General features: G+C 36.3%; 1 protein-coding gene across 2 annotated transcripts in view; it reads right to left on the reverse strand.

Annotated features, from left to right (window-relative positions):
• TMPRSS15 (transmembrane serine protease 15) overlaps window positions 1-10,811 on the reverse strand; it is a 102,291-nt gene extending 91,480 nt beyond the window's left edge. Inside the window, exons 1-3 of one of the 2 annotated variants that reach the window (XM_085547588.1) lie at window positions 10,723-10,811; window positions 5,213-5,274; window positions 4,854-4,978 (exon numbers count right to left, since the gene is read on the reverse strand). The gene's annotated coding sequence lies outside the window, so the exon portion shown is untranslated. Of the gene's footprint in view, window positions 1-4,853; window positions 4,979-5,212; window positions 5,348-10,722 lie in introns of those variants that run through there. The other variant, XM_085547596.1, reaches the window with a different exon arrangement.
• Between the last annotated feature and the right edge of the window lie 13,360 nt (window positions 10,812-24,171).

The following is a 24,171-nucleotide window of genomic DNA, read 5'->3' on the forward strand; positions in this document are numbered from 1 at the left end:
ACATCTCTTCTGTATGTCTCCCATATCACAACAGCTGCTATTTCACGGATCATTGTCACACATAGACAGGAAGGACATACTCCTGCAGCTGGATAAATGGTTATTCGTGGAAGGGAAATTTAAATGAAAGGTCTTTCTTTAAAACATGGAAGAACTATCCACAGTTCTCAAATTTTCTTAATTGTTATAGCCCATCCTCAATGGCAGCAAACATCATGCAGTTATGTACGCAATAAAAGAAACGAACCAACAAGCAAGAAGAACAAAACACAAGCTAAAAGCATTCAAAATTATTTCATTACCACTGCCACATGATCAAACTGACCTACTCTGAATTTACCAGACTTTATTAAATACTGTATTTTTGTCTTTTTTCATTATTTTTTAACCAAACAGAAGCAATTCTAAAAATGTATACTATTCACTCTCCCCCCAAAAAATCCCTGAATAACCTGCCAATACACTCTCACAGAAGAAACCATGCAGTACCACTAAATATCAAATTCATAATGTACTAGGCATACCATATAAACTTTTCTGAAAATTACCAATCTAATTTTCTATATGTAATTGATAGTAATGCCTTCTTATATAAGTAAACAAAAAAATTTAGAGATCATTACTTTTCTTAGATTAGAATGTCCCAGACTTTGTAGATATACATACATTTTAGCTTGTCCTTTTCTATAGTATGAAAACTTGTAATTTCCCAGACCTTGACTGGCATGTGTCATTCATTTCTACCATGCAGTGTCCCTGCCACAGCACTTTGGAACCACAGTGGAAAGTCACTGTTCATCCTTCTGTCTCCTGAATCTCTAGGAAGATATGCGGTCAACTGTTTGGGCAAGTAGGATAACACTCTCATGATGAAACCACTGAGCCACCACAATTACTTTTACATTTAGTTTAATGGCCTGACTAGCCTCAGATGCCCACAAGCAAATGAAAATAACTGAGTGTGGATGGCTGAAATAATGCCAGATCAGCCATGACAGTGCATGCCTACACTACATTTAATACATTCTGAAACAGAAAAGGAGTCCAGAGTCTGATCTGAAGCATATAAACCTAGGACAGTGCTGCTAATGATGCTACTAGATGAGACAAAGGGGAATCTCCTTCTGAAAAAAGAGAAAAAAGGAAAAAAAATAGATTGCCTACTCTTTACATGGTTGGTCGGTTGGTCCCCATTTGCAGCTGAGAATGTAAAAACTCTTACTTGTTTTATCACCATGTTTTTAACTTCTTTGTTATTTAACTTAAAACTCAGTAGGGTTGTGAAACAGGAGAAAAATCTCGTGCAAATGCTCTGGAATTAACATAGCCTAAAAAGAAGAACAAAAAATCATTTCCCAAAACAGGAGACCCGGAAATTTGGAAACACCACTTGATGTATATTTGTTATGAGAAGTGAAAAGAGGGCAGGGCAACAATACTATCAAAATTATGTCGACAAGTTCTGGAACCTTTATATTTGTTTGGAAGCCAGAAAAATAAAGCAGCTGCTCATTATTACTTGTGTTGTTAATTCAAGGAAGAGAATGGATTTCCTCTCAGGAATACTCCATATGCAATTAGAGACACTAATGCTGACACAAAGTAGGAATAAAAATTGAGTTTGAATGTAAGCTATCATTTAGCCCTGTTTGCTTGCTTTTTGAAGAAAATGGAAAGTTGTCTTATTTTCAGATCAAACCCAGCCTTCTCCAATTGGAACAGGAATCAAATTTTATTTATTACAGTGGTCAAATTATGGACAGTAGAAAACAATAGAACAATAAGTGGAAAAGTAGCTATGTCTTTTCTTTTCTTTTCTTTTTTTTTCTTAGAGAGTAATCCTGACAGAGTTTTCATGAAGTTGTTCTTTCACTCAGATCATTCTAAATGTGCTCAGTCCTTTACCTCTCAAAGAGAAGCCCTGTGGCTCTAAAAATTTTATTTATTTCAGTTACCACACAGAGACTTTATTTTATGTATTTCATACAGACATTCAGGGTGCTACAGTCTTACAAAACTGAGTCTCAATTTAAAGTGTTCTATACTGTTGGTCAAAATAATGTAATCTGTCTGATGTTCAAGCCTGCAGTCTATTCAAAGTGACTGGTAGATCACTGGGGTAATCAATACAGCTTTCCACATTCAGGAAGAAGCCCATGAGAATGAAACAAGAGGCATCTGAGACATAAATCTGTTGAGCTCTCTTTATAACAAGTTGTTCATTTTCAGGGAGGGAGACAGGCAAAGGCTCACTTCAGTCACATGCGAAATTACAGTGTTTTGTCTTTAATGCTTTACAAAATATTATTATGAAATTATTTGGAAGTTTCTTTAGACAACCTTTAAGGCTTATACCACTTGTTTAGGAAAGCAAGAAAACTTCTTTTTTGTCAGGAGTTTTCTTACTGATGGGCTGGGAGGAATCAAAACCAAACAGAAGTAGTACAGCATAAACTTATCAATTAGCTGACAACAGCAACAAAAATGCATCTAACGGAGTAGTGTACCTCATTCTTTATTATTATTAGACTTGAAATGCCTTAGATTTTTTCTTTTATATGTGTTATAGAAATAGTTCCACTGGTGCCTCACAAACCACCAGCTGTTAATGCGCTTCCACCCACTTTAAACTTTATATAAAATATCCAGAGATACAACAAACATTTGTATCAGCAATAGATTCAAAAGATACAGAGGCTCCCAACTCTGCAGCATTTGACTCAGAATAAGAAGCTAAAAGTGAAGGAATTCACTAGACCTTGTGGACAAATACATATATTTCTTTGTCAGTCATGCTACTTGCCTGTGGCACTCCTCTAGATTCTATTCCAGAGTAAGAGTTTTCCTGCTGAAATTATTCTCAACTTTCACCTCTGGTCCCTAAGAGATCCTATGATTGTTTTACTACTTTCATTTACAGTGCTAGTCATTGTAGTGTCATGTGAACCTCAGTACATTTGATCATAGTGAGTGTTAAAGCTTATGTTTTTATACCACATCACCTTAGTCTCCCTTCTTTCAAAATGGTTTGCTCTTGAACATTCATGGAATCTCAATATAATTTAAATAAAATGACTGTAAATAACTGAATAAAAAATGCAAACTACACTAGGCAGCATAACATCTCAGTGTTCTGGATGTGCTCCATATGTGCATTACAGTAGGTCTGCTTATAAGATAATCAGAGAGGCAAAGAGACACTACTCTTTGGGAAGAGGAGTGGTAGGCAAAAGTATAATAACAACAGAGAAGAACGAAGATAAACTCACTTTGCTTTCAGCTTCAATCTTTCACAAGTGCTCAAGTGTAACGGCCTTGGCATCAGGCAGTAAGAGCCACCACAGACCAACCAACAGTAGTAGCTTTATCTCCAACTCCACTGTATTTTGTACATTGATACAGTCAGCTCCATTTTAGAAGAATCCATTTAGAATAATACTATTAAAGATCAACATAAGTAGCAGTGTCTAATGCATAAGAATTTCTCTGCAATGAAAGCAGAACAAGAAAAAAAAAATGAATTTCTCATACATGTTAATCTAAGCAACATGTAAAATACTGAGTGGAATACATAGTAATTATTAAAGGTTCGTGTTATTAACTCTCTGAATAGGTTAAATTAGCATTGTTCATTAGATATAAACTAAAGAGAGAGTTCAGCTCTATCCAGTAAACATAAATGTATTCTTTATCAAATATTTTATATTTGAAATATGTTATTTGTCACAAAATTTTCAAGTTACTTTTGAGACACATACACAAATTTGGATAATTATGTTCAGTGCAGCTTACAATTGGTAGATTTATACCTAAATCTAATTGTGTGTATAATGTTTAGAGATACCAATTTCTTAAATACATATAATTAATTTGCGAGATAAGTGTTCCTCAGCCACACAGACTCGCTACTGATGAAGATCATATTATTATTAACAGCCAGAAACGCAAACTGTTCATATGTAACCTTCATATTAAAACCATAAAACATTTTTCATTTACATATTTTTTAATTGTCATATTTTATTTTTATCTACAGGAAAGTGAAATATAGCCTTAATTATAACAAAAATGTACTCAATGTCAAGATTTTAACTTTTACTACAGTATGTTTGCATATTCAGCTTGAGCTAACTGTTCTGCTCAATGATAACAGTGCACTTTAAAATTTCTTATTACTTTGATTAATTACAATTTCCAAGATTTTCTTATCATTTTAACTGGGCTTTGTAATCCATTTTGACATGACATGTAATACCAGCCTGTACTATTCAAAATTCATCTACGTTTATACATTAGGAACAGCTATATGTTATAATAGAAAATGCAGAGATTCTCTGGCTGATAATATCCTAAAGAAAATAAGATGTTCCATTTGAAGAAATCTTCATCATTACTATTTGTTACAGTCACCACATCGGTGAAGAGGCTATTCCAGTTGCTTTTGAATGCCACAGATGCAATTCTATTTTGTGACAGACTACAGTTAAACACTTTGCTTAGTAATATGGCTTTACTTTAACATAAATTCAGTGTTTGTTATACCAGAGTAGACACAGAGTCTGCCTGTAGGGAGAATCCAAAATTGGTCTCTAAATTCACTGAACAGAAAATCAAGGAAATATAAGCCAGGAATGTGCCAAAAGATTCTGTCCCTTGAAGGTAGTGAATGATTTATGCACACCAATTTACTCTTTGTGTTTCAGGCATTAAGCAAAGCCAGGGCTCACTAATGAGCTATCAGGAGAATGGGACAACAAGTTAAATGGGGAATCCTTCTAGTGCTGTCAGTACTAAATTAGGTCTGTCAGGATCACAATAAGAATACACAGAATAGTCAGTATTAGGTTAATTACCTTTGCTGACATGCAGTGTTGGAATTTAGCAGGAAACAAAACAGGGAAAGCTTCTGGGTCTCAATCATTTCTATGATTCCAGACAGCTATCACATTTTTAAAGTACTGGATGCCCTTTCATTTCACTGAAAAAGAGGAAGCAAAAGGAAGAGTAGCATCATTGCTTGTTATATCAGTCCATCCTACAGTTATTCTCATGCTGAACATAACTCTCCCATGGTAGAAGAGAGTTACAACTGCAGGCTTTCTTTGTCTTAGTTTAGGATACGTTCAAGTAAATTTTGAGTAATACTTGAAAATATTTTCATTATCCTGCTCCTCTAACTGAAGACTTACAAGTACGATGATTCAAAAGTCACCTTGTGTTGTGCTGGCTGATTGCAGAAATTTTGGAAAGCAAAATTATTAGTAATCTTCTGGCCTAGATGAAACAAGCAACAAAAAAGCATCAAGGACCAATTTTACCCACATTAACCTTCTCATTAAACCCTCTGTTGCATATGACAAAGACTCAATCAATCAAGAAGAGATTTAGTAATATTCATTATGCAATCAATTCATTTTTCTGACTGAGAAGCTTCATCAGTGGTAGTGTCTTTAGTTCATTCCAATTTATAATGCATCTCTTACAGCACTAACAACGACACAAACCTATGGTAGGAGTTTAGTAAAGCAATTTTCAGCTTTGGAATTTTATAACACATTTTTTGCTAACTCCTGAGACCTTTAATTACACTGCACAGCTGAGTCAGAGCTGGAAGCCATCTTTTTGTTGAGCAGCCAATGTCTCAATCTGCTATGCCAAAGCCAGATGGCTACTTTTTGCAAGTGCTTTTCAGCTTGAAAAAGTAAAAGTCAGGACTCTATGCTAATGATTCAGCATTTCAAAACCATGAATTAGGGTCAGAGATGTGCAAATGCACTAATAGGGGCCTGGAGAATGGGATGTGTTTCCCACTGCTCATTTGTTGCCTACTATTTAGAATATTCAGAGGATAATAGCCAAGAGATTATTAGCATTAAAAAAAAGTCAATAACCAAATAGGCAACAGATGATTGCCTGAAAACATATGAGGGCATATTTATATACTGTGAGGGAAACAATCTTGTTTACAACCACACTACCACATATATAGTACATATCCCTGCAATGCCAAATGGAATAAATCTTTAAAATTTTACCTTACTTTCAGTGATTACTACCACATCAATTGCTAAAATTTATGTGCATGCCCCAAGGTATCTTTTCTTTCTTTTTCTTTTTTTTTTTTTTTTTATTTTTTTCTTTTTTATTTTTTTTTTACGTAGAATATCTGTGTACGTGATATCAGCTGTGACTTTGTGGCTAGTTTAGTCACTTCTGTATGAATTTTTATAAAATATCTTCTTCACCCCCACAGAACCAAGTGGATTTTACTGAAGTATTTAGTTGTCAGGAATGAATGGAAAATGCATCTGGCAAGCCACAGGAAAGACTCAAACCTCTGTGGAGCTTTCTGTAAATTTATCTTCAGCAGTGCTCAAAATAGAATTCAATAAAAGCAGTTCAATCCCTCATTTCATCTATGTATGTTTGCAGATCTATTGCAGTAACTAAGTGAAAATGATAAGATGAAATACTGACAGTGGTCATTATTGACAGCTGGAGGTCAGTAAAGAAGAACCTTTTAATAATTCTATCAAGAAATAAAAACCAGGAATGTAGAAATACTGCCAGGAAGCATCTTACTGATCTGCTACACAATGCAGAAATATCTGCAATGCAATTTCAGTTCAGGTTACTTGCTATTCTACATACTTTTCTATTGTTTACTTTTCTGAAACATAATATATCAGATGTGATTTCAAGTGTAAATTTTCAGACACAGTGAAGAAAACATTGCACTGAACTATGTTACCTACTGCACCACATCCTACACACTGGAAAGAAAAAAAAATAACAGCTATTGCGCGCATCTTCCATGCAGGGTAGCATTGTTATGCTCTTGGCATAACCCAGGAGACTAGAGGAATGTAAGCTTTAAATTAAAAACAGCAATTTCTATGGCAAATTCAGCTGAGAATGATGAAAGATTTAGAAACCAGAAGATATCAAAACAAATATTGTCTGTCCCTTTACAAATAGCTCATATATAAGGGCTGTTCCAAAAGTACTGTCTCCTATTTTATTTTTTTTTTAAATCAGAGGTGGATTTTGGTGGTATAGCAGTGGAATGGAATCTTCCCACCAGTATTCCACTATATTTTGTTGCCATGTGACAGACTGCAGTAGAGGGGCAGTTCGATAGAATGGTATATGACAAGCAAAGATGTGAATTGAATTCCTTCATACAGAAAAAAAATTGCATCTACTCATATTCATTGACAGTTGCTGAATGTTTCTGGAGACCAAATAGTGGATGTGAGTAGAGTGAGACAATAGGTGGTCCATTTCAGCAATGATGACAGCAACAAGAAAGACAACCTACATTCAATACATCTATGCAGATTTATACAAGTGCAGCATACTGACAGGTGTGTGTGTGTGTTTCAGATGTGAGTGCCACTCCTCTGGTGCAGACTTTTATGAGTGTGGCATGTAGGCTTTGTTCATCACTGGTGAAAATGCATAGTTAGGAGGAATGATTGCATTCAGAAAGAATATATTATAGCCGAGAATTTCCTCCATCAACTAGTATTATTGTGCTCTTTGTATTTGCTGTAGTTTCTATTGAAATAAATAGGAAGCATTGCTTTCAGAGAGACCTACATAAAATTTAATATTAAATTTTGTTGTTGTTGTTGTTTTGATGGTGAGATCATTATTTTTTTGATCTGTCAAGCCATATCACAAGATGTACCACACTAGGTTCAATCCTGTAAACAGTGCTTTCAGAGACACCTAGTTAAAGGACGTCTCCTTGAGCTGTTATAGGAAGGGAGATATCTTTCTAGCAGCTCAAGGAATATCAAAGAGCATACAGTGCAGTTGCATGGATCAACTAATAAAATATTTTTTCTTAGCTGCAAGAAAAATGCTATAAAGTCACTGTGTCTTCAATCATTCCACATTTGCCCCCATTTACTGTTATAATACTTATCAAAATCCAAAGCAAAGAAAAATTTTAATGAGGTTGGAGCTGAAAAGCTAGTAATTAAGTCCTACAAGAGAGAACTGAATCCACAAAGTATAAATTACAGTTTCTCAAATAAGAGCCTTATCTGAAATATTCTTTTCTGTTAAGAATAACAGACATTTGTGATCTCAGTCAAATTAGTAGTCCTTCTCATCAATGTACTCAAAAGTTGTTTTGGTTTTCATGAATATTGAAATATGGTGCTGTGTGATACAAAAAGGAAAAGTTTAAGATACTGGCCTGGAGGCAAACATTATTCATTAAAATTTACTAAATGATGTCAACCAATGGAAAAAGACAAGCAAGCCTCCAGAAATTTTGCCAACACAACGTATATCCTCCAGTGTATGTTGACAAAAATAAATAAATAAATTAAAGAAAAGGGGAAAAAAAAAAAAAAAAGAAAAGCAGTAATCAATTTATCACACATAATGTCCTCAAATTTCACCTTTTTCCTATGTTTATAGAAGATAAGAAAAAGCTGAAATTCTGTAGCCCCTCTGAATTTAAACATCCTTTACACTGTTGCTTATAATTGTGACACTTTCCAAACACAAATGTACAAATCTATTCCTACACACTTTCATTCAATCAGAAAACTAAAGAAATACAACCTTAAGTATACATTTAAGATATAACAATCTTAAATATGAATGTCAGCAAAAGTTGAAAGGAAACTGAATGCAATTTTTTTTCAGGATTTGAATTTTTCAGAAATTAGAAGCCACAGTCCCCAGTATTTTTCCAGTTGTAGATCACAAGCATACCTTACATTAACTACAGTCTGATAAAAAGAGGCATAGAATTTATCTGCAGTTAAATCATCAGGTGCAGTGATTCTATCAAAATAAAGAAAATATTATTATGTATACAAAATTATATAAATTTTGTTTTGAATAGAACCATTCAAGTTTATTATATAATGTAATTTCAGAAGAACGAGATATGACCTTGGTATTACTTATTTTATACTTTTCTATATCATAGTAGCCCTACAGCTATCAAGATTCAATTCAGGCAACTATTAAAATTTTCATTCTAGTCTGCCAAAACTTATTCAAGTTATTCATTTCTTGCATCACTGATAGGTATATTCCCACAGGATGACTTAACACCTGCAGGTTGGTGAAGAAGCTTGTTCTACACATAATAATTATCAAATTAGGCAGCTAACCTAAAAAAAACCACTTACCTTGTCCAAGATATAAAACTGGTACAGCCCTTTCTGTCTTCTATTCATTTCTAATATCTACTGGAATAATTTTTATTTTCATATTTCTCAGTTATGCTGAAGAAAGAAGGCATCTACTATGGTAAAGCTCCAACTGAAGATATTAGATTTAGCCAACGCAGTCCAGCATGCATTGTATCAGAGAAATAGCTTGGTGGCCTGAATTATCCTCCAAGTTTAACTGTAATCTACTAGGCGAATTAAGACATCGCCTTGCTTTGCAACTTTTTCAGATGGAAGAAATCTCACACTGTTGCCAAGAATCTGAAAATACTGAAATTTTAAGTTTTTCAAACCATGCTATCTGGTTCTGTTTGATTAGTCCTTTTTCAGTGGTGTTCTAACTTTAGTCAAGGTTTCTAGTCATGTAGTAATTTTAAAAAGCACTGCCTAAATTCAAGGTTATTCTTTCTTACTAAAACAATGCAAAATGCCTCTTTCAAACTAGCATTTTTATCTGTTGCTGACTCAAAGGTAGATGTATCAAAAAATGTAAGAAACCACAATAGCTCACATTTTGTGGTTGATGATTCACTTCAATGGTAACAGATGTTTTTTTCATTATCCTTACAATGTTGGCTTAAGCAAACTCAGTTCATTTTCTCCAAGTTTTCTACAGTTTCCTTGTTTTGTTTTTAATCAAATCATTGCCTAAAACTATTCATTAATATTAGAGATAAGAAATAACCACAATTACACCATGGATGTAACTAGCTTCTGTTCAAAGGCACTTGATTGATAGAAACAAGCTCTTGGTCCCAAAAATGTTTGAGAGAAAGAACTTCACATTAACAGAGAAGATATAGAGATTGTAACTACATCTGACTACAAGCATGACTCAAATTTATGTTGTTTTCTAGTTAATAGTTCAGGTGATTTTGCTCTTACACCAAATTAGAAAGGAAATAGTGTTTCAGATTTGTAACAATCATAACAAAACCATGGTAACAGAAAAATCAAGCTTTTTGTTTAGAAGTGCTATTGCACTCACAGATAATGATTTCTGTTGATCTTGTAATGAATATTATTTGAAAAATATTCACTGAAGGACCTTAAAGCTTTCATTCTTATCAACAGAACAGTATGTCAGATAGGTGCTCCCAGTTTTCCAGCTTCCACTTGCCTAACTTTCCACTTCGATCTTCCTGGAAAATTACCTAGAGCCTCAGTTACCCAAATCCTACAGCTGTCAGCTTTGAGATTTAGAGTTGCTAAAATGCATCAAAAGCCAGTACGCTAAAAGAAGCTGTATATTCATATTTAAAGCTATTACTATTTATTTATTTATTTATTTTTCTAGCTGTAAAAAGGCAAAAAAATTCAAGGAATCCTCATGGATTAACATGAGCCCTAATGCTAATTTATAAAGGTTTTTATCTAATCCTCTTTATTAGCACCAATATTAGGAAATTAAAACACTGATCTAAATAAATTTGCCAGAGATTTTCTGAAGTCTACCTTCTCACCAAGAGCTAAGAAAATAAATTCTTAAGCCATTGCGAAGCCAGCAAGTTTTACCTACTTTGTATTTCATAGAATCATAGAATCCTTAGATTTGTTTGACCTGTTTGACAGGTCCTTTCGAGGTCATCTAGTCCAACTACCCTGCAGTGAACAAGGACATGTACAGTTAGATCATGGTGACCAGGGCCCAGCCTATAGGAATGTGATATCAACCAAATCTCTGGGCAACCTGCTCCAGTGCCTCACCATCCTCACTGTAAAATACTTTTTCCTTGTATTCAATCAAAATCTACCCTCTTTAAGCATGAAACAATTTACTCTTGTTCTATCACCACAGACCCCATTAAAGAGTCTGCCCCTTCTTTCCTGTAGCTCCCTTTCACATTTTGAAAGGCTGCTAACAGGTCACCTTGGAGCCCCCTCCAGGCTGAGCCCTCTCTCAGCCTGTCCTCATAGGAGAGGTGTTCCATCCCTCATTGTTTTAGCTCTCATCTGAACATACTTGTACAGGTCTACATCTCTCCTGTGCTGTGGACTCAGCATCTGGATGCAGTACTCCAGGTGAGGCCTCATTAGTGCAGAGCAGAGAGGCAGGATCACCTCCCTTGCCCTGCGCTGGTTCATGTCTAGCCAGTACCCTCAGGTCTTTTTTGACAGAGCTGTGCCCCTTCCTTTCATCTCCCAGCTTGTATTGGTAGGAAGGGTTGCCTTGATTCAGAAGGAAGATCTCATGATTGTATTTATTGAACTTAATGATGTTCGCCTGGACCCACTGCTCAAGCCTAAGTCCTTATGGATTGCATCCCATTACAATGTTTCAAACACTCTGACAGTACAGATTTTTTTTCTAATCTCCAGACCAAACCTGCTCCGACACAGCTTTGTGCCATTTCTGTGCATCCTGTCCCTCTACCGGGGAGCAGTGTTCGGCACCTCCTTCTGTTTCCCCTCTTCAGGATGTTTCTGAGAGCAGTGAGGTTACTTTCCAGCTTCTTTTCTCCAGATAGGACAACCCAAGTGTCCTCAGCCTCTTCTCACAGGATGTGCCTTCAGCCCTGTTAGCAACTTTGTTGCCCTTCTCTGGATCCTTCCAAGAACCTTCATATCCTTTTTATAATGTGGAACACAGAATTGTACTCAATATTCAAGGTGAGATCACACCATTGCTAAACATAGCTTAAAAAGAAGTTGAGTTGACTGTCACCAGAATCCCCAGGTTCCTTTCCGCTGAGCTACCATCCAGCTACTCATCACCAAGCTTGTGAGTGTTTCTGGCATTACTCTATCTCAGGTGTAGAACGTGATTTTTTCTTTTGTTAAACTTCATACCACTGCTGATTACTCAGTACTCCAATGTATCTAGATGTCCCTGAAATACCTCTTGTCCCTCCAGGGAGTCAACAACACCTCCAAATTTAGTGTCATCTGTAAACTTACTGAGGATGCACTCCACTTCTACATACAGATCACTGATAAAAATCTTAAATAGGACATACCCTAGAACCTGAGCCCTGGGGGACACTTCTAGTGACCATTCACTGGCAAGATGTAGCCCCATTTACTACAATCCTTTGAACTCAAGTGTTGAATCACTTCATCACACCATGTAACATGCATGTGCTTATCTCACAGTTGGACAATCTGTCCAGAAGGATGCCATGAGAGATGGTATAAAAGGCTTTACTTAAATCTAGAATCATTACTTCCACTGCCTTCCTGTCATCTACCAGGTAGGTCAACTTATTGTAGAAGGACATTAAATTACTCAGGCAGAACATTCGCTTTAATGAACATTGAATATGTCAGACAATAGCTTTATTCTTTCAGTATTCCAGAGGACTATCTTCTCCATAACTTTTCCAGGGACTGAGGTGAGACTAATAGGTTTGCAGTTTCCTGTGTCTTCTCTCATGCCCATTTTGTAGATAGGTATTAATGTTGGCTGGCTCCCAGTCAGCAAGGGCCTCCTCAAACTCCTGTGGCCTTTGAGAAGTGATTGAGAAGGGTTCAGCTCAGCTCTCTGGGCTGAATCCCAATCATTTTTCCCTTACAATTCCACTGACTTTCCATGGAAAGTCAGTGCTCCCACAGTCACGCTTCTCCAACTCTTAGGTCTGGGAAGACCAACATCTGTTATTCTTGTTGAATACTGAGGTTAAAAAAAAAAAAAAAAAAAAAGCATTCAAAGTCTCCGTCTTTATCCTCTTTCCTTATTAAGTGACCATTCTCTTTCTGTTGACATACTTGATAAAGTCCTTTTTCTTGTCAGACCCTGCAGTGGTCAGTGTTGATTCAAGTTGGCCTTTGGCCTTTCTTGTGTTCATCCTGAAGATATGAACTGCAGCTCTGTACTCTCCCTCTGAGGCTAGACCTTGCTTCCAGGGGTCATATATTTTCTTTTCCTGCCCTCACTCTGGGAAGTATTCTTTGTTCAGGCAGGTCTATCTTCTGCCATACTTGTTTGAGTTGTGGTGCAGTGCAATTGCCTGTTCCTGCTCCTGCTTTTAAAAGGTAGCTCTTGAAAAGTGACAATCTCTTTTATACCCCTTAACCTTCTAGAGCAAATTCTCAAGGGATGCTTATAACTAGCTTCTTGAGAAATGCCTGGTGGCAGCTCTGTTGACTTTTTTCTCCTTATATGAATATTTTTGAACTCAAACTAAAACACAACCACTCTGGACAAGACATCCACCCACTGTTGCCTCTCCTGCAAGGACTTTCCTGTTCTTTGAAAACAGGGCAAGAAAGACTCCTTTCCTGATGGGCTCAGTACTTGTGACAGGAAGTTATCTTCAACACACTTTAGGAATTTTCCAGCTTTGTTACAACTGGATGGTATTCCCAGTTTATGCCTGGGAAACTGGAGTTTCCCCTAAGGATGAAAGTGACTGAGCCCAGGATTTCCTCCAAGTTCCTACTGAATAGCTTATCTGCGTTATCATATTTGATGAGCAGTTGATAAGAGACACCAGTGACATCTGCTTTGCTATGCCCCATTAACACTCACCCAGAGGCTTTCTATCACAACGTCCCTAATGGTAATGGCAATATAGTCTGATCTCTCATTTATGTACAGTGCAACACCTCCACCTTGCTTGTTGTTCTTATGTCTTCTGAACAGCTGATAGCCCTCTGTCCCAGCACTCCAGCTGCGGGACTCATCCCACCAAGTGTAACTATCTACAAACAATATTGCAAATCTGAGATGTAACCAAGGTTTTCAGTTCATCCCATTTCCATTTGTTCTTCATATTGAACAAACTGATAACCTAGACGAGGGGACTGAATGCACCCTCAGTAAGTTTGCAGATGATATCAAGTTGGGTGGTGGTGTCAATCTGCCCGAGGGTAGGAAAGACCTTCAGAGGGATCTAGATAAGCTGGATTGCTGGGCTGAGGTGAATGGAATGAGGTTCAAGAAGGCCAAGTGCCAGGTCTTGCACTTTGGCTACAATAACCCAGTGCAGCGCTATAGGCTTGGGGCTGAGTGGCTGGAGGACTGTGAAAAGGAAAGGGACCTGGGAGTTTTGGTTGATGTTCAGCTGAACATGAGCCGACAGTGTGCCCAGGTGGCCAAGAAGGCCAACGGCATTATGGCCTGCCTTAGAAACAGTGTGGCCATCTGGAGCAGGGAGGTAACCATCCCCCTGTACTCAGCTCTGGTGAGGCTAAACTTCGAGTACTGTCTTCAGTTTTGGGCCTCTCACTACAAGAAAAACATTGAGGCCCTGGAACATGTCCAGAGAAGGGCAACAAAACTGGTGAGGGGTCTGGAGCACAAGTCTTATGAGGAATGGATCAGGGAGCTGGGAGCTGTTTAGTCTGGAGAAGAGGAGGCTCAGGAGAGACCTTTTAGCACTCTATAACTTCCTGAAGGCAGCCTGTGATGAGGAGGAGTTTGGCCTCTTCTCCTGGGCAACAAACAGGACCTGAGGAAATGGCCACAAGTTGTACCAGAGGACATTTAGATTAGACATAAGAAATAACTTTTTCTGTAAGAGAGTGGTCAGGCACTGGAATGGCTGCCCAGGGAGGTGGTGGAGTCACTGTCCCTGGCAGTGTTCAAGAGGCGTCTGGATGAGGAGCTATGAGATATGGTTTAATGGCTTGTAGTAGCAATGGTAATGGGAAGACAGTTGGACTAGATGATCTTGCAGGTCCTTTCCAACCTTGTGATTCTATAATTCTATGATTCTATGATTCTGTGATCACTATATAATCAAAGTATAGGAATTGTCAACAAAACTGTCATTCTAAACAGTACTAAAAAGTCAAAACTGATATCAGTGAAGGTTATCCTTGTACTGATTATTGTAACTTGAGCTATTTAACATCCAGTGAGCTCTGCAACCTTAGAAATCTGATGAAATACAGGACATAATGATAGAGTAGTGCTTATATCAAAGCATCTGGTGATGGAAAGAGATTTTATATGGTTACTGTTGAAATGTCTCACTTATATACCATCAGTGCTGAACTTCTGGCAGTTAGGTAGTATTAGGGGAGCTTACTCTGGAGAGGCAAAACAAGATTTTCCTATCTCTTTTCATTCCAAGCTAGAGATTGCTAACCCATCTTTAAACTGCTTCATCTTCTTCCTTATTCCTTTTGAGGAGAATCAGATATACTGCTTTCTATCGACTTTGAAAGTAGGCAAGGAGAAGGACAGTAAAAGTCCATTTTACTTTCATGAAAAAGGAACACTTAGCTGCAACTTATTTAAAACTTTATAAAGTCCTTTTACAGTCTCAGGGAAGCCTGATATTGAAATAATGTCACAAGGGAAGGAAGGATCAAACACAGCAGTAGTTTAATATCTGCTATGTCCTCTGTTGGGTGAATGTATGTTGCCCTGGCAAGAGAATGGAATTTTATTATCTAGTAATGGACTTTTTCCATCTCTAATTACCACCTCACCGGGGCACAGTGAAGATTATTTAGTTAATGTTTGTACAGTTCTCTGACCATGTAAAGTACCATTAAAGTGTTAAGCATTACTATTATTGTCCAATTATATAATCAATCCAAATTTGAGTAGAACTAAAGTAACTTCCAGTTCCAATTATGCTAATGAAACTGCAAAGGGACTGTATATCCAGGATCTTGTACAATATCCAGCACTGTTGCAATACCTTTGAGAATCCTCATTACAGTGACTTTTCCCCACATTCATTAAATAAGTATTTACATGAGGTCAGATTGTGAACTTCAGATATGTGCCCATACAGGGTCACTGCAGACATATATAGCCCTGAAAGACAGATGGTGAATGCTTAGATACTAGATATGAATTTACTTTTGAGCCCACAGTGCTAAAGCATACACTCATAATGAATATGAAGCACAGGTCAATTAACCTCATGCTTAGATTGGTAAATCCCTTATCCAAGACTCAAGGGAACTTTGGGACACAGTTCAGGTGGTAGTGATGACTTGCCTCTATTTTTCAATTTAAACAGAATTCAGTTCATAGACAAGGGGTTATGAAGCTTTCCTTTTCTCTGCTACCTCTTGAAGTTTGACAGAAAAAAATGAAGAAGAAATTAAATCTCTTATCTGCAGTATTGGGTTCCAGAATCACCTTGAATAGCAAAAATCTGAAAGCCAGAAAATAGAGGGGTGCACTGTTTCTAATCATTCGTGTCTGGGATCCAGCTCTACTCTAAAATTATCTGTGGTATTTATAGCTCTTGTGCAACTGACAGATCTTGTGTGAATCAGTGGAAAGAACTAAAATGACTGCAAACATTGTCTGTGAAGATAGACCCAGACTTACTGCAGATTTAACAGCAGTAGGTCAGGGTGGCATGGCTGTTTATTCTTGCACTCAAACCCAAGCTCTGGTCTCAAAAATCCGCCAGAAAAGATCTCACATGAGGCGTCTGTGGTTGGACAAAAGAAATTCAAAGCAGCTAACGAAAGCAACCAGTATCACTACAGCTAAGGATTAGCATACACGTCCTCATGAATCAACCAAAGAAAATAACAACCAATCCAGAGGCCCACTTAGCAAGTAGTATCAGCAGAAGTTTCTCTCTTCTTTCAAAGCTCCCCTTTCCTATCTTTCTATCAGTGTTCATATAATCACAAAAATTAACTGCCTGATTAAAGATAAGGATAGGATGGATGTCTTGTTATGTTAGTTTGGAAGAGACTGTTGTTGGAAGGTTTTTGTTTGTTTGTTTGTTTTGCTTCTCTTTTTTCCCTCCCTTTCTTTGGAGCATAGTTTGTGGTCTGCTTCCTAGGATTATTATTGCTATGCCATAGATTTCCTGACTCTATAGCAGTAACTGGATATTGGGTCTTGATTTCTCCTGATGTTTTCATTTGTTGTGTAGTGCTGAAGATTATATCCTTAAGAAACTTACATTTTTATGGGGTCCATGGGAGTTGATAAAATAAAATAGATATTTTAGAAACTCTTCAGAGGTAAGGGCCTTCTGCATGATTTTGTGCAGAGCAGCAATTCAGGCCGAGCTTTTCAGTCCTGCTTTTACAGTATCACTGTTAATAAGCAAACAAATAAAGTCGTGAGCCGTCTCTTCCCTCTTGATGCTTTTAATTTAATTCCTTCAACAACTCCTTTTCAAGCAGAGATTCCACTTTTCATAATTCTCTAAATCCTCTCCTATAGCAGATTGAAAATGTAGTCAAAGGAAACAATATATATATGCTGCTGAACTTGTTAATAGTGCACAGTCTTCTGTACATAACAGAGTGTTCTGCTCTTTGGAACTTTTAAACACAGCTCCAAAGCCAGTAACAAACTCAAATACCACATCTTCACCCACACTCTTTCACACTTTCCCTTACAGGCATCAGAGAAGAAAAATGCGATTGTGGTTAGGTTATGATTAGCTATAACAGCCTCAAAAGGAACAAGCAGAGTCATTCTGATGCACATTTTCAGTTATTCATCCAAATATGTACATACAATTTTAAGGCTTTCAGTATAACTGCAACACATATATAGGGTTTCCTGTTTTTGTTTTTCAAACTTCACAGAACTTTTTGCCCTTTCAGAGATTTTAAATTCTTATCTACATTTAAAGAAGTCTCAGATTACTTAGACATGCTTGGGTAGTTTTAATACATTTAAATCTCAGTTTATTAAGCTCATACAAATCAAGACTACTTCCCAAATACATGATCTTAGAAATCATGTGCTGGCAATGGAAATAGACAAACTAGGAAGAAATATAGAAAAACCTTATTTTTCCTTTACAAAAGCAGTATTTGTTGTAACAAAACCTCTGAAGAGTGCAAAGTATTATGACTTGCTATATAAAGGCACAAAAAAGCAATGTCTATGTTTGTAACATAGAAATCTGAATCTGAACAGAATCTTTAGACATCTGGGTGCAGATGTGAAGATAGACATATTCTGAAAACATAATTCTATATAAAGAAATCATTATTTGGGGGTTGCAATCATGGACTTGCATAAACATTGGGAAAGTCTGACAGCAGAGTGAAACAGAAATCTCTTGAAAGTTGTCTAATTACTACATTTCTATATATATGAGCATGTTTTTATTTCTAGATGCCTGCGTATAAGGCCATTAATGCTGTTAATATACAACTTGAAAGCATGTTTAACCTCATGTACTTGTTTCCAAAGGGCAGTGCTCAATGCGATTAGAGAAACTAGTAGAAAAATAACAATTACTAGCAAAGGAAAATAAAAACCTTCATTCATTGTGGAATGGCATAAATAGATTATTTTCCCACAAATTAAATGAAAAAATGATGTGGTAAAAAGAACTGGCAGTTCTGCAGCCCTCAGATTCACTACATTTCAGAAGGCACGGTATAGTTAGAAATGGTCCACAAAATATAATGAGATTTGCTAGAAGATTCCTACAGTGGCTAAAGAATACAAAGATTCTCAAGTTTACAAAAAGGTTGAGAATAAGTATGATGAAAATAAACTGAATTCTATTTTCTGCAGAAAAGGTAGAAAGAGAAGAATTATTCACAATTGCTCATAACACAGACGCTAGGGGAAATTCACCTCCAAATTATTTTAAAATTTCTTAAGTTACAGTAGTGCAAGTTAGAAAATTATTGTTAATATTACTATTAACTATGTATGTCAAATACTCCTGAAAGCAAGGTTTCTTAATGTTGATATGATTGTTATGAAATATTATTTTCAAGAAAAATGAACATTTAGCTGCTTCCTTTTTTAAAAATTATTATTTTTTTTTATTTTTAAAATCATTCTTATTTTACTCATATTTTGGAATACTAATTTCCATATTTACTTGTTTAGTATTTTTACTTTTTTTTTCTTTTCTTTTTTTTTTTTCAGTCTGTTCATTTCACAATTTATGAATTAAATTTGGTTTAAGATGTCATCTGAAACAACAAATGAACATTCCTAGAGAAAAATCAAACAAAAACAAAAACATAATTTTAACAATTTCAAGCACAATTTCATTTAAGGAAGTCGTTTAGGCAACGATTTTTCTGACCATAACTTAAATTAAGATGAGCTAGAATTCTTCAATAAGATTAATTTAATTAGATGTCTTGCCAAGAGTGTCACTGCCTGCTAGCATATTTATGGCCCTAAGTAGGATTGTGGAAGACATATCTTTTCCCTTCAAAGAAAAAGAAATATCTTTTCACCACTTTAAAATCCTGTGAATTACACGTTAAGAAGTGAAGTAATAAACTATAGCCACCCTTCAGACTTGTCCTTTGAGACTGGGATATAAAATGTTGAAGTTTTATTTAAAGAATCAGAACTGGAGAATGGTTTGGGTTGGAAGGGACCTTAAAGGTCATCCAATTCCAACCTCCTGCCATGCACAGAATAGCCATCCACCAGCTTAACTTCCCAAGGCCCCAGACAGCCTGGCCTGCGGGACCTCTGGTGATGGAGCACCACAGCTTCCCTGGGCAGCTGTGACATTACCTTATACAGACCATGTAAAAACTCCCTTCTAGTTATAAACTCCTCTCAAGTACTGGAAAGTTGCAACATGTTCTCCATGGAGCCTTCTGTTCTCCAAGTTAAACAAGCTCAGCTTCTTCAGCCTTTCTTTGCAGGAGAGGTGCTCCAACCCTCTGACAATCTTCATATCTGTCTTCTGGAAACAACTGTACATCTCCACATCTTTCCTGTTCTCGGGGCCCTGGGACTGAACACAGTAGTCCAGATGGGGACTCACAAAGTCAGAGTAGAGGGAAACAGTCATGTCCCTTGCCCTGCTAGCCATGCCAGAAGATGGCTTCTCTAGAATTTATGATTGTTTATTAATTCTGTTGATTTACTAGACTCTTTGGAAGTATGTTCTACTCTATCTACATCATACAAAGGCATTTAGGCCTTTATGGTGGTATGCCTCTCCAGACTTATTTTAGATTAATCCAGAGCAAGCTTGTATTTCATTCCGTGGTGAACTGATTAGTTATCCACACATCTACTCTCACAGACCCTCTCCTCAAGTGGTCAGAGAGAAAAAAATAAGATGAAAAGCTCCATGATCAAGATTAAAACAATATCGCTTACTTGTTACCATGGACAAAACTGGTTTGACTTGAAGAAAAGTAATTCAATTTATTGCTAATAAAAGCAGATTTGGATTGTAAGAAATAAAATCTAAAAGCCCTCCCACCATGCTCCTCCATCTCCTCTTTCCCCAGACTAACTCCCTCCTTCATCCTTGACTCTTCTGCTTATCCCTCTCTTCAAGTGGTGCAGGGGGGTGGGAGATATGGTCAGTCCCTCACAGTTCCTCTCTGCCATGCTTCCTCCTCATGTTTGCCCTGGTCTAGAATGGGTCTTTGGTTCTTTCCCACAGGCTGCAGCGAACAGCCTTCTCACATACTTTGCAAAAAAAATACTCATCTGCAAATTTTAAAACTTGCCTGTCTCTCAGATGCATGCCAACAAGTGAGGCCTTGTATCTATTTAAGCCCATAAATACATATTTACGTACATGCATCTCTCTGCTTTTGGTCATTCCGGAAATAATTTTGTACCTACTGGCCAATTGCAACTCAGCATTCTGTCTACACAAAATAAAACACTGGTCTAGAGAAAAGATATCATCTTGGTTTTCAGTGCAAGAAAGCCTGCAGCATGGGCTTGTACAAATGATAGCTCTAACAGAGGATATGTTGCAAATGGCTTAGCTGTTGAAAAGCTCCAACCTTCAGCTCCTAGACACCAGAAAATTCAAAGAACATTTTTTACTTTATACACTCTCAGATGGCATGTTCCTCTCCAGATAACTCAGTGATCCCCACCTGTGTCAATGGAGGAACTGCATAAGATTTCCCATGGTACCCTTTCTTTCTAGCACAGACAGAGACATCTCCAGCACAGCATTTACTCGACTTCTGACAGGACAAGCCCAGCTATTCTCAGAAACATCTTTTATGAAGAATCATTGCTTTTTCAGTATCTCTGCCCAATGAAGATTAATTTGAAGTTGTAAAATACTCCCAATGAGACAACTCAGTGATGGTTACCCAAATGGCAGACACCATAGAGAGGATGATGTACTTTGGGGCTGGCTATGTTAGGGTCTGTGTTTGATTGGAAGGGAATCTTATGTTCCTCTGTGCATAACAAATCCAACTTCCAGGCAAGGTTGCTGCAATTTTAATTCACTCTTGATCATGCAGAAACAAACTGTCAAGACAAACACTTGGAAAAATGGAAAATTATGTTCAACGGCCTTTTGAATCCCCTTCTGTGCCGTCTTGAGACTTAGTTTTCTCCATACCCAGATTTTCTGAGGAAAAAAAAGTTCAGTTCAGGACAAAGTTTCTGGTCAAATTACTCTGTCTTCCATTTCAACTTGTTTTATTCTATCTCCTATTAAATTCTCATGTTAGAACTATGGTCCATGGTAGGAAGCAACAGCCAACACTATTGGCAAGCATTGTGTTCTGAAGCAATGTAAATCATCAGAAATCCAGCTTTGTCCTAGGGCAGAATTTATAAATAAAATGGAATATTTGGACGTGTAATAGAAAGAAAGAACACTATTGGGCCTGGAAAAAATTCCCCATCTCCAGTGTTTTAAATCTAGTGCCATGTTGTCTGCTGTCTATCATCTACTGCCCTCAGCTATGTCAAATTCTGATGAACTATTCTGATTTAAGGAGTGACATTTTGTCAATTGTTTATTTTCTTTCTGGTGTGAACAAGATTTTGCTTACTGGTTTAGAAATGTCTGTGATATTTTTAAAAATACACTAGAAAAAATATTTCTGACAACTTTTCATAAATTGGTTAGCTAAAAATGGGGTCAAATCTGAATTTCATATTTTGATATTTTTAAATGAATTTTTTAAAAGTGATGATAATTAACCAAGACATTTCTCCATACTCTAGTTTCAAATAATTCACACAATTTTGACAAGATTTTCAGTGGTCATCTGGTCTTATTATTCACAAAACCACCTTATTTTTAGACAGTTTCTTTTCTAATCAATTTCAAGACAGCACAGTTATCTCCATTCAGATACTGTCAGAATGTATTGATTATCGTAGAGTCACAAAGAATATTTTGATGAGTCAATAATAAATTATCTTAAAGAAAATGACATATTTACTTCTGTGGAACACCTTATGTTTTCCAAAGCAATTATAATGAGCTAAAGAAATAAATCTAAAGATACTATTCTAATACTAGATTGCTTTAAGATGCTCTTCAAGCATTCTTTAAGTTCATCAAGGATTTATTTTTTTTTCTCCATGACATTAGGTTCATGCAGTGAAGTGGTAAGAAACCATGTAATTAAGTTTACTGGTCTAGAGATTAAAACACATGTACAAAATGGACTTCAGGTTTACTGAGGTTTGGGAGATCACTCAAGGCTGAATAGTGAGTTTTCCTTTCAAAATAAACGAAACCTCAGACACACATTTAAAGAATTCTAGTAAAATTTGCATTTCCAAGTGTTGTTTTAAAATCATCTAAGACTATGAAAGATTACATGGCCTTTATATAAATACACATATATGTAAAAATATATATAAAAAAATGCAATGACATTAAAGACATTAGTGACTGAGCCAACAATATTAACAGCAAGAGCTACATGTGTAATGCACGACTTCATGAAATTGCCTCTCAAAAAATCAACCCAAAAGCTTTGCAGAAAGCTCAAAATCAAATTGCATCTTTTCTGTTCCAAATGTATCCTACACTAGTAGTAGATATTAATTATTTTAGATTTTTAGAAAAATATTTACTTTTAATTATTTATTTGTATGTATCCCCCAAATAAAAAAAACAGTATTTTAGTTTGCAAGCTACTGTTATCTGAATTTAAAAAGCCTTTTAAAACTCAATTGTATTTCCAGAAATGCTTTTAAAAAATCACACAATCAGAGCTATTTGTTGGACTATGTATTAAGTCAATGGATGGAACAGTACTTACATACTGTCAGAGCAAAGAAGAGCTCTTTATACGATGTGGAATTATTACTATTTTTAATCCTGTGAGACATTAAAGCAGAACTAGTCTCCTCCCAAAATACCCAATGGTGTGTGTTATAAGAAATATTGACAATCACTGACTTCCCTATTTTAATACAGTTTTGCTTGGTCTGTCTACTGAAGACAAGTGTGAAGCGAGAGAAACTAAACAGAAAAAAAGAAAAAAAGGAAGAGGAAACGCAGTGCCAAAAATGAAGCTTTTCTCAGTATAGAAAGTTCTTCGGGACACTAACGCATGTAGCTGCTATGTAGCCACAACCATACTATATGGCATCAAAACTTGTACCACTTCAGGCAGTGCTTATGAGGAGTACTTGGCGGCAATAAACATCAGAATGCGTAACAAAATTTGTGAGTGAGAGCTTGAAATTGTTTTGAAAATAATGCATGCAGAGAATTTCACCTATTTCAGGGCCCCAGAATTTGATGTATGTGAAGAGAAAGAGCAGTGAGAGGGTGAAATCTGACAACTCTTCACCTTTTTTTTTTTTGACAATTCCAGTAAAGCAAAAAATTTTTCTTAGAAACCATATGTAAATATAATAGTTTCTCATTTATTTAAACAGATATAAACATAGATAAACACACAGAAATCCACAACTTTAACTGTAAAATAGCAATAATAAATTATATTAAGCTTAAGGGATTCTGCTGAAGTTCAGAAATCTTGCTTGATCATAGGAAAAAAATACAGTAATAAGTTCTGCTATATATAGAAAAGTAATCATTTTCATTTTTTCTGCAGAAAGCTCCTAAGGCTTCCGTCTTCAGATGGGCTGAAGTAAAATATACGTTAATGCACACAGGTTCATTAAACTCACAAAAATATCAATATATCTTCATCATTAGGTGAATGAGTTTCAATTAAGTACTAATGACCGATTAAATTGAATATGTGTTTATTCAAAGGAAGTGATTTTAAAGCGAACCAGAAAACACTACTGCACTATCACATTCTTCCAGCAATTTGGAAAATAAGAAAAAAAAAAGAAAAAAAAAGTTTAGTTTTTTTTTTTTTCTGTGAAAAGGCAGTAAGTATT

Source organism: Coturnix japonica, chromosome 1 (assembly GCF_054131305.1).
Source record: "Coturnix japonica strain WE chromosome 1, WE-NBRP24, whole genome shotgun sequence".
Classification (NCBI taxonomy): domain Eukaryota; kingdom Metazoa; phylum Chordata; class Aves; order Galliformes; family Phasianidae; genus Coturnix; species Coturnix japonica.